The following is a 12,161-nucleotide window of genomic DNA, read 5'->3' as shown; positions in this document are numbered from 1 at the left end:
CCTCCCAGTCCTAACAACAAAAACTTTGGGTGCCCATGGTCCCTCTGCAGAGCCCACCCACCAGCACACTCTAGGGAACAGAGACTCATTTTCCTCAGAGACGCTTGGGGGTTGGTTCTCAGCCCCCTGCCTTGTTCAGAGCGTGACCCGCTGCTGCAATCAGATACCGGTATATACGCCAATCGCCCTGCCCCTCTAAGACTGTAGGACAGAGCCTGTACCACACGCTTGATATCAGCTACCTGGAAACCTGAGCTGAATTCATACAAGAAAACTGAAAGGAATCCTAGACTGATATACCTGATAACAGCTCTAGCCAGCTGGGGACAGGACACCAGAGCTCCAAAGGCAAAAATAATCAAGCTAGCTCACTCAAGCAACACGTAGGGGTATACCAAAACAAAACAAAGCAAGTAGCTACAACACACTAAGCAAGCATAAACTAATACAATAATTTATAGGTGGCTCGGAGACAACAGTCAGTATCAAGTCACATAAAGAAACAGACCATGATCACCTCAACAGGCTCTCAAAACAAAGAATCCAGGGATCTTTTAGATGAAAGTGCATTCCTGGAATTACCAGATGCAGAATACAAAAGTTTAATATGCAGAACCCTTCAAGACATCAGGAAGGAAATGAGGCAATATGCAGAACAAGCCAAGGAACACACAGATAAAGCAACTGAAGAAATCAGAAAGATTATTCAGGAACATAATGAAAAGTTTAATAAGCTGGAAAAACCCATAGACAGACAGCAATCAGAAATTCAGAAGATTAACAATAAAATTACAGAATTAGATAACTCAATAGAAAGTCAGAGGAGCAGAACAGAGCAAGTAGAAGCTAGAATTTCTGAACTTGAAGATAAATCACTTGGCACTAATATATTTGAAGAAAAATCAGATAAAAGAATTAAAAAAAATGAAGAAACCTTAAGAATCATGTGGGGCTCTATCAAGAGAAATAACCTACCAGTGATTGGAGTACCAGAACAGGGAGGGATAACAGAAAATACAGAGAAAATTGTTGAGGATTTGTTGGCAGAAAACTTCCCTGATATTGTGAAAGATGAGAAGATACCTATCCAAGATGCTCATCGAACTCCACATAAGGTAGATGTTAAAAGAAAGTCACCAAGACATATTATAATCAAACTTGCCAAAACCAAAGATAAAGAGAAGTATAAGAGCAGTGAGGACTAAACGAAAAGTCACCTACAAAGGAGAGCCAATAAGAATAAGCTCGGACTACTCGGCAGAAACCATGCAGGCAAGAAGGCAATGGGATGACATATTTAAACAATTGAAGGAAAAAAATTGCCTACCAAGAATCATATATCCATTAAAACTGTCTCTTAAATATGAAGGTGAAATTAAGACATTTCCAGATAAACACAAGTTTAGGGAATTCATAAAAACCAAACCAAAACTACGAGAAATACTAAAGGGAGTTCTTTAGTTAGAAAATCAATAATATCAGGTATCAACCCAAGACTAGAACACTGGGCAGAGCAACCAGAAGTCAACCCAGACAGGGAAATCCAAAAAAACAAAGCAAGGTTTTATATATATATATATATATATATATATATATATATATATATATAAAACCCAAAACAGGGTAACAGCGATGTTAGTATATAAAAGAAGACAACATTAAAATAATAAAGAGGGAGTAAGAAATGTAATCATACACCTTCCATATGGACAGGAAGATAAGGCAATACAAAGAAATAAAAGTTAGTTTTAAATTTAGAAAAATAGGGGTAAATAATGAGGTAACCACAAAGGAGACAAACTATCCTATGCATCAAAATAAAATACAAGGGAAAAATAAAGACTCAGCAGAAATAAAATCAACAACAACAAATATAAGGAAAGGACAATATATAAAGAAAATCTACTCAGCACATAAAATCAAGTGGGAAAAAGAAGCTGTCAACACACACAAAAAGACATCAAAATGATAGCACTAAATTCATACCTATCCATAATTACCATGAATGTAAATGGACTAAATGCACCAATAAAGACATAGAGAGTGGCAGAATGTATTAAAGAACAAGATCCGTCTATATGCTGCCTACAAGAGACATACCTTAGACTTAGAGACACAAACTAAAACTCAAAGGTTGGAAAAAAATATACCAAGCAAACAACAATCAAAAAAGAGCAGGAGTAGCAATATTAATTTCTGACAAAATAGACTTTAAAGTTAAATCCACCACAAAGGATAAGGAAGGACACTACAGAATGATTAAAGGGACAATTGACCAGGAAGATATAACCATATTAAATATCGATACACCCAATGACAGGGCTACAAGATACATAAAACAAACATTAACAGAACTGAAAAGTGAGATAGACACCTCCACAATTATAGTAGGAGATTTCAACACAGCACTTTCGGAGAAGGACAGGACTTCCAGTAAGAAGCTCAATAGAGACATGGAAGACCTAATTGCTACAATCAACCAACTTGAACTCATAGACTTATACAGAACACTCCACCCAACTGCTGCAAAGTATACTTTTTTTTTCTAGCACACACGGAACATTCTCTAGAATAGACCACATATTAGGTCATAAAACAAACCTTTGCAGAATCCAAAACATTGAAATATTACAAAGCATCTTCTCAGACCACAAGGCCATAAAAGTGGAAATCAATAACAGAAAAATCAGGGAAAAGAAATCAAACACTTGGATACTGAACAATACCCTCCTGAAAAAAGACTGCGTTATAGAAGACATTAAGGAGGGAATAAAGAAATTCATAGAATGCAACGAGAATGAAAACACTCGCTATCAAAACCTCTGGGACACAGCAAAAGCAGTGCTCCAAGGTCAATTTATATCGATAAATGCACACATACAAAAAGAAGAAGCCAAAATCAGAGAACTGTCCCTACAACATGAACAAATAGAAAGCGAGCAACAAAAGAATCCATCAGGCACCAGAAGAAAACAAATAATAAAAATTAGAGCTGAACTAAATGAATTAGAGAACAGAAAAACAATTGAAAGAATTAACAAAGCCAAAAGCTGGTTCTTTGAAAAAATTAACAAAATTGATAAACCATTGGCCAGACTGACTAAAGAAATACAGGAAAGGAAACAAATAACCCGAATAAGAAACGAGATGGGCCACATCACAACAGACCCGACTGAAATTAAAAAAATCACATCAGATTATTACGAAAAATTGTACTCTAAAAAATTTGCAAACCTAGAAGAAATGGATGAATTCCTAGAAAAACACTACCTACCTAAACTAACACAATCAGAAGTAGAACAACTAAATAGACCCATAACAAAAAAAGAGATTGAAACAGTAATCAAAAAACTCCCAACAAAAAAAAGACCTGGCCCGGACGGCTTCACTGCAGAGTTCTACCAAACTTTCAGAGAAGAGTTAACACCGCTACTACTAAAGGTATTTCAAAGCATAGAAAATGACCTAACTCATTCTATGAAGCCACCATATCCCTGATACCAAAACCAGGTAAAGACACCACAAAAAAAGAAAATTACAGACCTATATCCCTCATGAACATAGATGCAAAAATCCTCAACAAAATTCTAGCCGATAGAATTCAACAACATATCAAAAAAATAGTCCACCACGACCAAGTGAGATTTATACCAGGTATGCAAGGCTGGTTTAGTATTAGAAAAGCCATTAATGTAATCTACCATATAAATAAGACAAAAACCACATGATCTGGTCAATTGATGCAGAAAAGGCATTTGACAAAGTCTAACACCCATTCATGATAAAAACTTTCAGCAAAATAGGAATTGAAGGAAAATTCCTCAACATAATAAAGGGCATCTATACAAAGCCAACAGCCAACATCACTCTAAATGGAGAGAGCCTGAAAGCATTTCCCTTGAGAACGGGAACCAGACAAGGATGCCCTTTATCACCGCTCTTATTCAACATTGTGCTAGAGGTCCTAGCCAGAGCAATTAGGCTAGACAAAGAAATAAAGGGCATCTGGATTGGCAAGGAGGAAGTAAAATTATCTCTATTTGCAGATGACATGATCTTATACACAGAAAACCCTAAGGAATCCTCCAGAAAACTACTGAAACTAATAGAAGAGTTTGGCAGTCTCAGGTTATAAGATAAACATACAAATATCACTTGGATTCCTCTACATCAACAAAAAGAACATCGAAGAGGAAATCACCAAATCAATACCATTCACAGTAGCCCTCAAGAAGATAAAATACTTAGGAATAAACCTTACCAAAGATGTAAAAGACCTATACAAAGAAAACTACAAAGTACTAGTGCAAGAAACTAAAAAGGACCTACCTAAGTGGAAAAACATACCTTGCTCATGGATAGGAAGACTTAACATAGTAGAAATGTCTATTCCACTAAAAGCCATCTATACATACAATGCACTTCCGATCCAAACTCCACTGACATTTTTTAACGTGATGGAGAAACAAATCACCAACTTCATATGGAAGGGAAAGAAGCCCTGGATAAGTAAAGCATTACTGGAAAAGAAGAATAAAGTGGGAGGCCTCATTCTACCTGATTTTAGAACGTATTATACAGCCACAGTAGTCAAAACAACCTGGTACTGGTACAACAACAGACACATAGACCAATGGAACAGAATTGAGAACCCAGATATAAATCCATCCACATATGAGCAGCTGATATTTGACAAAGGCCCAGTGTCAGTTAATTGGGGAAAAGACAGTCTTTTTAACAAATGGTGCTGGCATAACTGGATATCCATTTGCAAAAAAATGAAACAGGACCCATACCTCACTCCATGCACAAAAACTAACTCCAAGTGGATCAAAGACCTAAACATAAAGACTAAAACAATAAATATCATGGAAGAAAAAATAGGGACGACGTTAGGAGCCCTAATAAAAGGCATAAACAGAATATAAAACATTACCAACAATGACAAAGAGAAAGCAGATAACTGGGAGCTCCTAAAAATCAAACACCTATGCTCATCTAAAGACTTCACCAAAAGAGTAAAAAGACCACCTACAGATTGGGAAAAAATTTTCAGCTATGACATCTCCGAACAGCACTTGATCTCTAAAATCTATATGATTCTGTTAAAACTCAACCACAAAAAGACAAACAACCCAATCAAAAAGTGGGCAAAGGATATGAACACACACTTCACTAAAGAAGATATTCAGGCAGCTAACAGATACATGAGAATATGCTCTCGATCATTAGCCATTAGAGAAAGGCAAATTAAAACTACGATGAGATTCCATCTCACTCCAACAAGGCTGGCATTAATCCAAAAAACACAAAATAATAAATGTTGGAGAGGCTGCAGAGAGATTGGAACTCTTATACACTGCTGGTGGGAATGTAAAATGGTACAACCACTTTGGAAATCTATCTGGCGTTTTCTTAAAAAGTTAGCAATAGAACTAACATACAACCCAGAAATCCCACTCCTCGGAATATACCCTAGAGAAATAAGAGCCTTCACACAAACAGATATATGCACACCCATGTTTATTGCAGCACTGTTTACAATAGCAAAAAGCTGGAAGCAACCAAGGTGTCTATCAATGGATGAATGGTTAAATAAATTGTGGTATAGTCACACAATGGAATACTAGGCATCGATAAAGAACAGTGACGAATCTGTGAAACATTTCATAACATGGAGGAACCTGGAAGGCATTATGCTGAGTGAAATTAGTCAGAGGCAAAAGGACAAATATTGTATAAGACCACTATTATAAGATCTTGAGAAACAGTATAAACTGAGAAGAACACATACTTTTGTGGTTACGAGGCGGGGGGAGGGAGGGAGGGTGGGAGAGGGTTATTTACTGATTAGTTAGTAGATAAGAACTACTTTAGGTGAAGGGAAGGACAATACTCAATACACGGAAGGTCAGCTCAAATGGACTGGACCAAAAGCAAAGAAGTTTCCAGGATAAACTGAATGCTTCGAAGGTCAGCGGAGCAAGGGCGGGGGTTTGGGGACTATGGCTTAAGGGGACTTCTAAGTCAACTGGCAAAATAATTCTATTATGAAAACATTCTGCATCCCACTTTGAAATGTGGCATCTGGGGTCTTAAATGCTAACAAGCGGCCATCTAAGATGCATCAATTGGTCTCAACCCACCTGGATCAAAGAAGAATGAAGAACACCAAGGTCACACGATAACTATGAGCCCAAGAGACAGAAAGGGCCACATGAACCAGAGACTACATCATCCTGAGGCCAGAAGAACTAGATGGTGCCCGGCTACAAACAATGACTGCCCTGACAGGGAACTGGCAGAGAGCCCCTGAGGGATCAGGAAAGCAGTGGGATGCAGATCCCAAATTCTCATAAAAAGACCAGACTTAATGGTCTGACTGAGACTAGAAGAATCCCTGCGGTCATGGTCCCCAAACCTTCTGTTGGCCCAGGACAGGAACTATTCCCAAAGACAAAGTCATCAGACATGGAAGGGACTGGACAATGGGTTGGAGAGAGATGCTGATGAAGAGTGAGCTACTTGTATCAGGTGGACACTTGAGACTGTGTTGGCATCTCCTGTCTGGAGGGGAGATGGGAGGGTAGAGAGGGTTAGAAACTGGCAATATCGTCACGAAAGGAGAGACTGGAAGGAGGGAGTGGGCTGACTCAATAGGGCCATAGTAAGTGGGAGTATGGAGTAAGGTGTATATAAGCTTATATGTGGCAGACTGACTTGATTTGTAAACTTTCACTTAAAGCACAATAAAAATTATTAAAAAAAAAACAGATTGGCTCAAAATACAATCTAATCCTGTAGATAGAGTGCTGCCTCATTAACATAACTGCTTCTAATCCTGCCTCATTAACATCATAGAGATTAGGATTTATAGCACATAGGATAATCAGATCAGATCACAAAATGGTGGACAACCCCACAATACTGGGAATCATGGCCTAGCCAAGTTGACACACATTTTTGGGGGACACAATTCAATCCATAACAGTAAAAAACAGTAGCAAGTGTATCAAGGTGTAGGAGGCTACTCAGTCCATCAGTGATCAAAGGATGCTCTATGAGATCTTTGATCAAAAGGAGGGAATTGTCTCAGGGGGAAAAAAAAAGAAACCTTCAGTATAGTCAGTGAGACAGAGGCATAATATGCTGACCATGCTATCTAATTTTAATCTGGATTTCTAGTCTAACAGCTATGCTTTTCCTCAGTGGTCAAAACAAGGAGTGAAACCATATGCCCCAATGGGTCTTGACCAAGTGACCATCTGCACCCCTCAAAATACAGGTACTCAGAAAGTACATTGTCTGGGTGCTGTTGTCAGCAAGGTATTTTTGCAGGATAGATAAAGAAAATACATGTAAACATCTCGTGACCACTATCTAAGCATCCTGTGAAACTATCTGCAATCTCTAATTATAGCTATTAATAATTGGTAACCAATCAGTGTTTTGCACCTATACCCTCCAAACCAGTAACGTACCTTCCCCTCCCCCTCACCCTACAAGATCCCACCTCCCACTTCCCTAATCAGAGATGCACCAATCAAGAATAACCTGTGGCTGATTCCCGCTGTAGCAGCATAATTATCCCTGATTCAGACCCCTCTTTGGACGCCACTGTCTCATCTCAGTGAGCTGTGCTGTTCCCAGTTGAACAATAATCCTTGCTTGGAATAATCCTCTGATTATTTTCTTAAAGAGACTTGGTTTTCTGTACCACAGCGACAACAGCTAGCAGATAACAGGCTCAGTTTTACAGAATATGTAAAGCAGGCAGGCTCTAAGTAAAACTCTGCTTATTTTCGGCTATTTTTAAAGCAACTGGATGTGTAAAAATTTGAGTTTGGTGTCTACAGACAGGCTTTTGGGCTAATGGGCCCCAGTTTGCTATGAAGAAATAAACAACCTGGAACCAATGCACAAGATACCATCTTTGGCTCACGTATACAGAAGGAAGGCATCACTTCTGAAAGAAAGGAGGTGACTTGAAAAGGAGGTATCCACTGAGTGCTTTAGGGTGAAGATTAAGGAAGGAAGGAAGCAGTAAAAATTAAGAGTCCCACAAAAATAAAAACAAATCACAAAACAGAACATATATCAATCTGTCCTCCACCCAAAAAAGTGTCTTCTTTTTGAGAAGAAAAAAAAAGTGCCCTTCGCTCTGCCAACAGAAGAGGGCACTCTTGAACTAAGAAACCAGAAAGGCCTCAGATTAGCAACTGGAGAAACTGGAAAACAAGACATTTCAAAATGAACAGAAAAATGGCAGGTATGATATTATATCAAGGAAACAAAAAATTAGAATCAATATTTAAAAAAAAAAATTAACCAGGGCACACAGAAAACCCAAAACACAACATCCCAACCTAAATTAAATAATCTTAAGCAATCATTTGGTGATGGTGAGTAAGAAAAATAACTCAGGACAGAAATGGACAAAAAACAAAAAGATGTGGGACAAGAGTTGACCAAAATAAGGAAACTGAAGAAAAAGACAAATAACCTAAGGTGGGGGTGTGGAGGGGAGAGACTATATTACAAGATAGCCAAGGCACAAGAGATTTTACTTAAAATAACTAGTATTGAGGAAAGGAATAAAAACAGTCACAAAAATAAAATCAGCAGTAACAAAGATCAGAAAGAAAATAACAGACATGGAAGTAAGGCAAAAGAAATCCAACACATATTACAGTCCCTGAAGGGGAATAATAATAATGCAATAGAAGTAATACTCAAAACTATAAGAAAACTTTCTGGCATGCCAATGTTCTTTGCAACACTGTTCACAATAGCCAAAAGGTGGAAACAGCCTATATGTTGGTTGAGAGATGAATAGATAAATAAAATGTGCTACATACATAAAACGAAATATTACTTGGCCATAAAGAGAAATGAAGTCCTGATAATGCTACAACGTGGACGAACCTTGAAAATATTATCCTGAGTGAAATCAGTCAGTCACAAAAGGACAAAACTTATGATTCCACTTATATTAAATATCTAGGATAGGCAAGTATATAGAGACCAAAGCGTATCAGTGGTTACCAGAGGATGAGAAGGAGGGAAAATGGGGGACTCACTGCTTACTGGACACTGAGTTTCTATTAAGGGTTATGGGAAAATTTGGAAATGAATAATGGTAATGGTTGAACAACATGATAATGTCACTGAATTGTACACGTGACGACTGTTGAAAAGGCAAACAATTTGATAGATACACATATCACAATTTTAAAAAGCTTTCCGGAAATAAAAGGTTTGATCGTACATATTGAAAGAGTCCTCCATGAACCTAGAAAAACTGATATGGAATGGTCATCTCTGAAGCATATCTTAGAAAACTGATTAGATTTGAAACAGAAAAATCCTCTGGGCCTCAGGCAAAAAGACCGTTATTATTTACACAGGAAAGAAAATGAGGTTGGTATCAGGCTTCACAACACCAAACAAAGTCAACAAAGAATATTTTCAAGAAACTCAAGGAAAAGAAAGTGTGAAATCAAAGATTTCATATTCAACCAAGCTGTCCTTCAGGTATCAACCAGTTTGAAATATGCAAGAACTGAGAGAATACTGTACTCACGAGCCTGTCCTGAGGAATTTACTTGGGCATAGCTTCATCCAACCAAGAGCTAACTGGGGAAAAATCAGAAAATATTATGATGGTGAGCATTAAATATATTAAATTGTTGATCTACAACTAAAACAGAGGCAGTGACAAGGGTGGAAGAATAGTATGCAAATTATTTTCTAAAAATAACACGGCTAAAAAACGGGAGAGCCAATGTTACAAAACAATATGTGTACCAATTGTTTAATGAGAAACTAGTTTGCTCTGTAAACCTTCATCTAAAATACAATAATAAAAAAAAAGGGAGGAGAGAGAAATGTAGAATAAAATAACTGATTGTTACTAAGTAATAGGAAGGAATCAAACATAGAGCTGACAAACCAAATAGAGCCCAAGTAAAGAAAAGGAATCTAAGGACATTATAAGAGATACAAGTATAAAGGTAACTACTGGAACAAAAGACACAAATATTACTAAACACCAAAAGCAATTTGAAAATACAGAGATTTTTATTTTGTTTTGCTTTGTTTTTAACACTTCCTTACTTTCTGGAACTACAAGATGGTCCAGGTTCATCTGGTATTTTTTCTACCCCAGTCCTAGAATCAGTCATTTCTCCAAGGAGTGCTGGTTCCTTTTATAGTCCTGAGGGAGCTGAAAATCCACAGGAAGTCTCCCCGTTCTGGGAAAGCTCAGCAGGGGAGGGGTGTCTCAAAACATTCACTCAAAGACTGACTACTGGGAAATTGAAAAAAAAGTTAAAAGGCCGTCAAAAAGGCTGGGAAGCGCCCGCGGGTCTCGAACCACCCTCGAAAGGACAGCTACAGTCTGGAAATGAGACCGAAGGAACCGCTGAGCTAAAGCCAGCCCGGACGTACAGTTTGTGTTATAGCTTCTTGACTAGCGACACAACGTATAATTTTCACGCGTCACACAGTCCTGGGGGGGTGGAGTCAGTCGGGCCACGAGCGTTCCACCGTGGTTCACCTTCCAAATAACTGTCCAATCCGCCTCCAACTCTACACAGAGAGTGCCCAACCGGTAACACACCTCGGTGAGAAAGACCCAGGCCTTCCTTATCCTCTAGTGCGCTCTCCTGGCAGCTGCATCTGTGCTCATTCTCTCCTATCACGCAGCAGTCACCTAGTCCGCCGCAAGTCTCTGGACACCCGCTCCGCCTCTGCGTTTCCCGGACTGCCTAGCCGGGGTCGCTCCATGATCTTTACAGCCAGTGCCTACATCAGGCAAGTAGAATTCTTAAAAGCTCTAAAATATTTACTTTGAGGCCTTATCTTGGAGTTCCACGCTAACCCAGATAAACCCTGTAACCCCTCTCCCAGGTGTTATATTACTTCGTTGTTCTGTGCACTCAAGTCCATTTTAAGTCCCACAGGGTTTCCTAGGCTGCAATCTTTACATGAACAGATCGCCATTTCTTTCCTCCCGCGGAGCCACTGTGGGGTTCTGACAATCTAGCAGCCAAGGGCTTCACCACTCCACACCATGTCTCCCTATTACTACTTTAAAATATCACATGAAAACCTATTCCTTATATATACACCATGAGCAGCTAACCTTTTTCCTCCCACAAGCCTCACTTTCCTCGTTACCCACTGATAACATTTCAGTGTATCCTTCGGTCCTTTTTCTCTATGTATCCATAAATGTAACTGTATACAAAATAGTTTTTCTTTTTTGGCTTGCTGGGGATTGGCTTGTTTGGTATTTTTGTTTCCAGTATGCCTTGGAGATCTTTCCTGTCAGTAGATATTTATCTATTGATGCATATTTTAATGTCTGCATTATATTCAAATATAAACATAGTTGTTACTATGTCACTATTATAAACAAAGCTGAAGTGAACTTTCTTGTACATACATGTATACCTAAGTGTATGTTTAGAATAAATGCTTATGAGTTGAATTGCTGGATTTTTGGAGGAGTTATGGGAGAGACGCAGGAGGCCATGGAGGTGCCTGAAGCCACAGATCTGAAACCATATGATCTTTTCCTCCCTAAGTATTTTTAACTGGCAATTCCACTAGAATGTAAATTCCAGAATGGCTGGGAGCTCGATACCTTGCTCCAGAAGATACCACCAGGGCCTAGTACATGCTCACCTCCTAGGTATTCATTAATTTTAACTGAATTAACTGTAGGTCAGATACAGGCATATTTCCTAAACCAAAATGCAAAATTTCCATGGATTTTTAAAAGACCTCAAATACAAAGTTTTTCTTCCAGAGATTTGAGTTCTCTGGGATTGTACCAAGCTCCTGAATTTCCACCCCATTTCCTTCCTCTTCTTTTCCAAGCTACAATCATGAGCCCTTCCAAACATTCATGATCCAAATTCAAATTTGCCAATCCCAAGAGAATTTAGAGAACCTGGAATTCAGAATTGCTTTTTAGTACAAGTAATCAGAGGTAACATTGCACTGTACCAAAGAGAAAGAGAAATAAGGAATCTGAAGCTAAGTTCAATTAGATGGTTTCCTAAAGAATGACTACTGAACCACAGGAGGAACTCACCTCACTGAAACCTCCTCCTGCCTGGCTGAGAAACGGTTGCAAAATGACCCAGTCAACT

The sequence above is a fragment of the Elephas maximus genome, chromosome 2, assembly GCF_024166365.1.
Source record: "Elephas maximus indicus isolate mEleMax1 chromosome 2, mEleMax1 primary haplotype, whole genome shotgun sequence".
Classification (NCBI taxonomy): Eukaryota; Metazoa; Chordata; class Mammalia; order Proboscidea; family Elephantidae; genus Elephas; species Elephas maximus.
Note: the sequence above shows the minus strand (reverse complement) of the source record.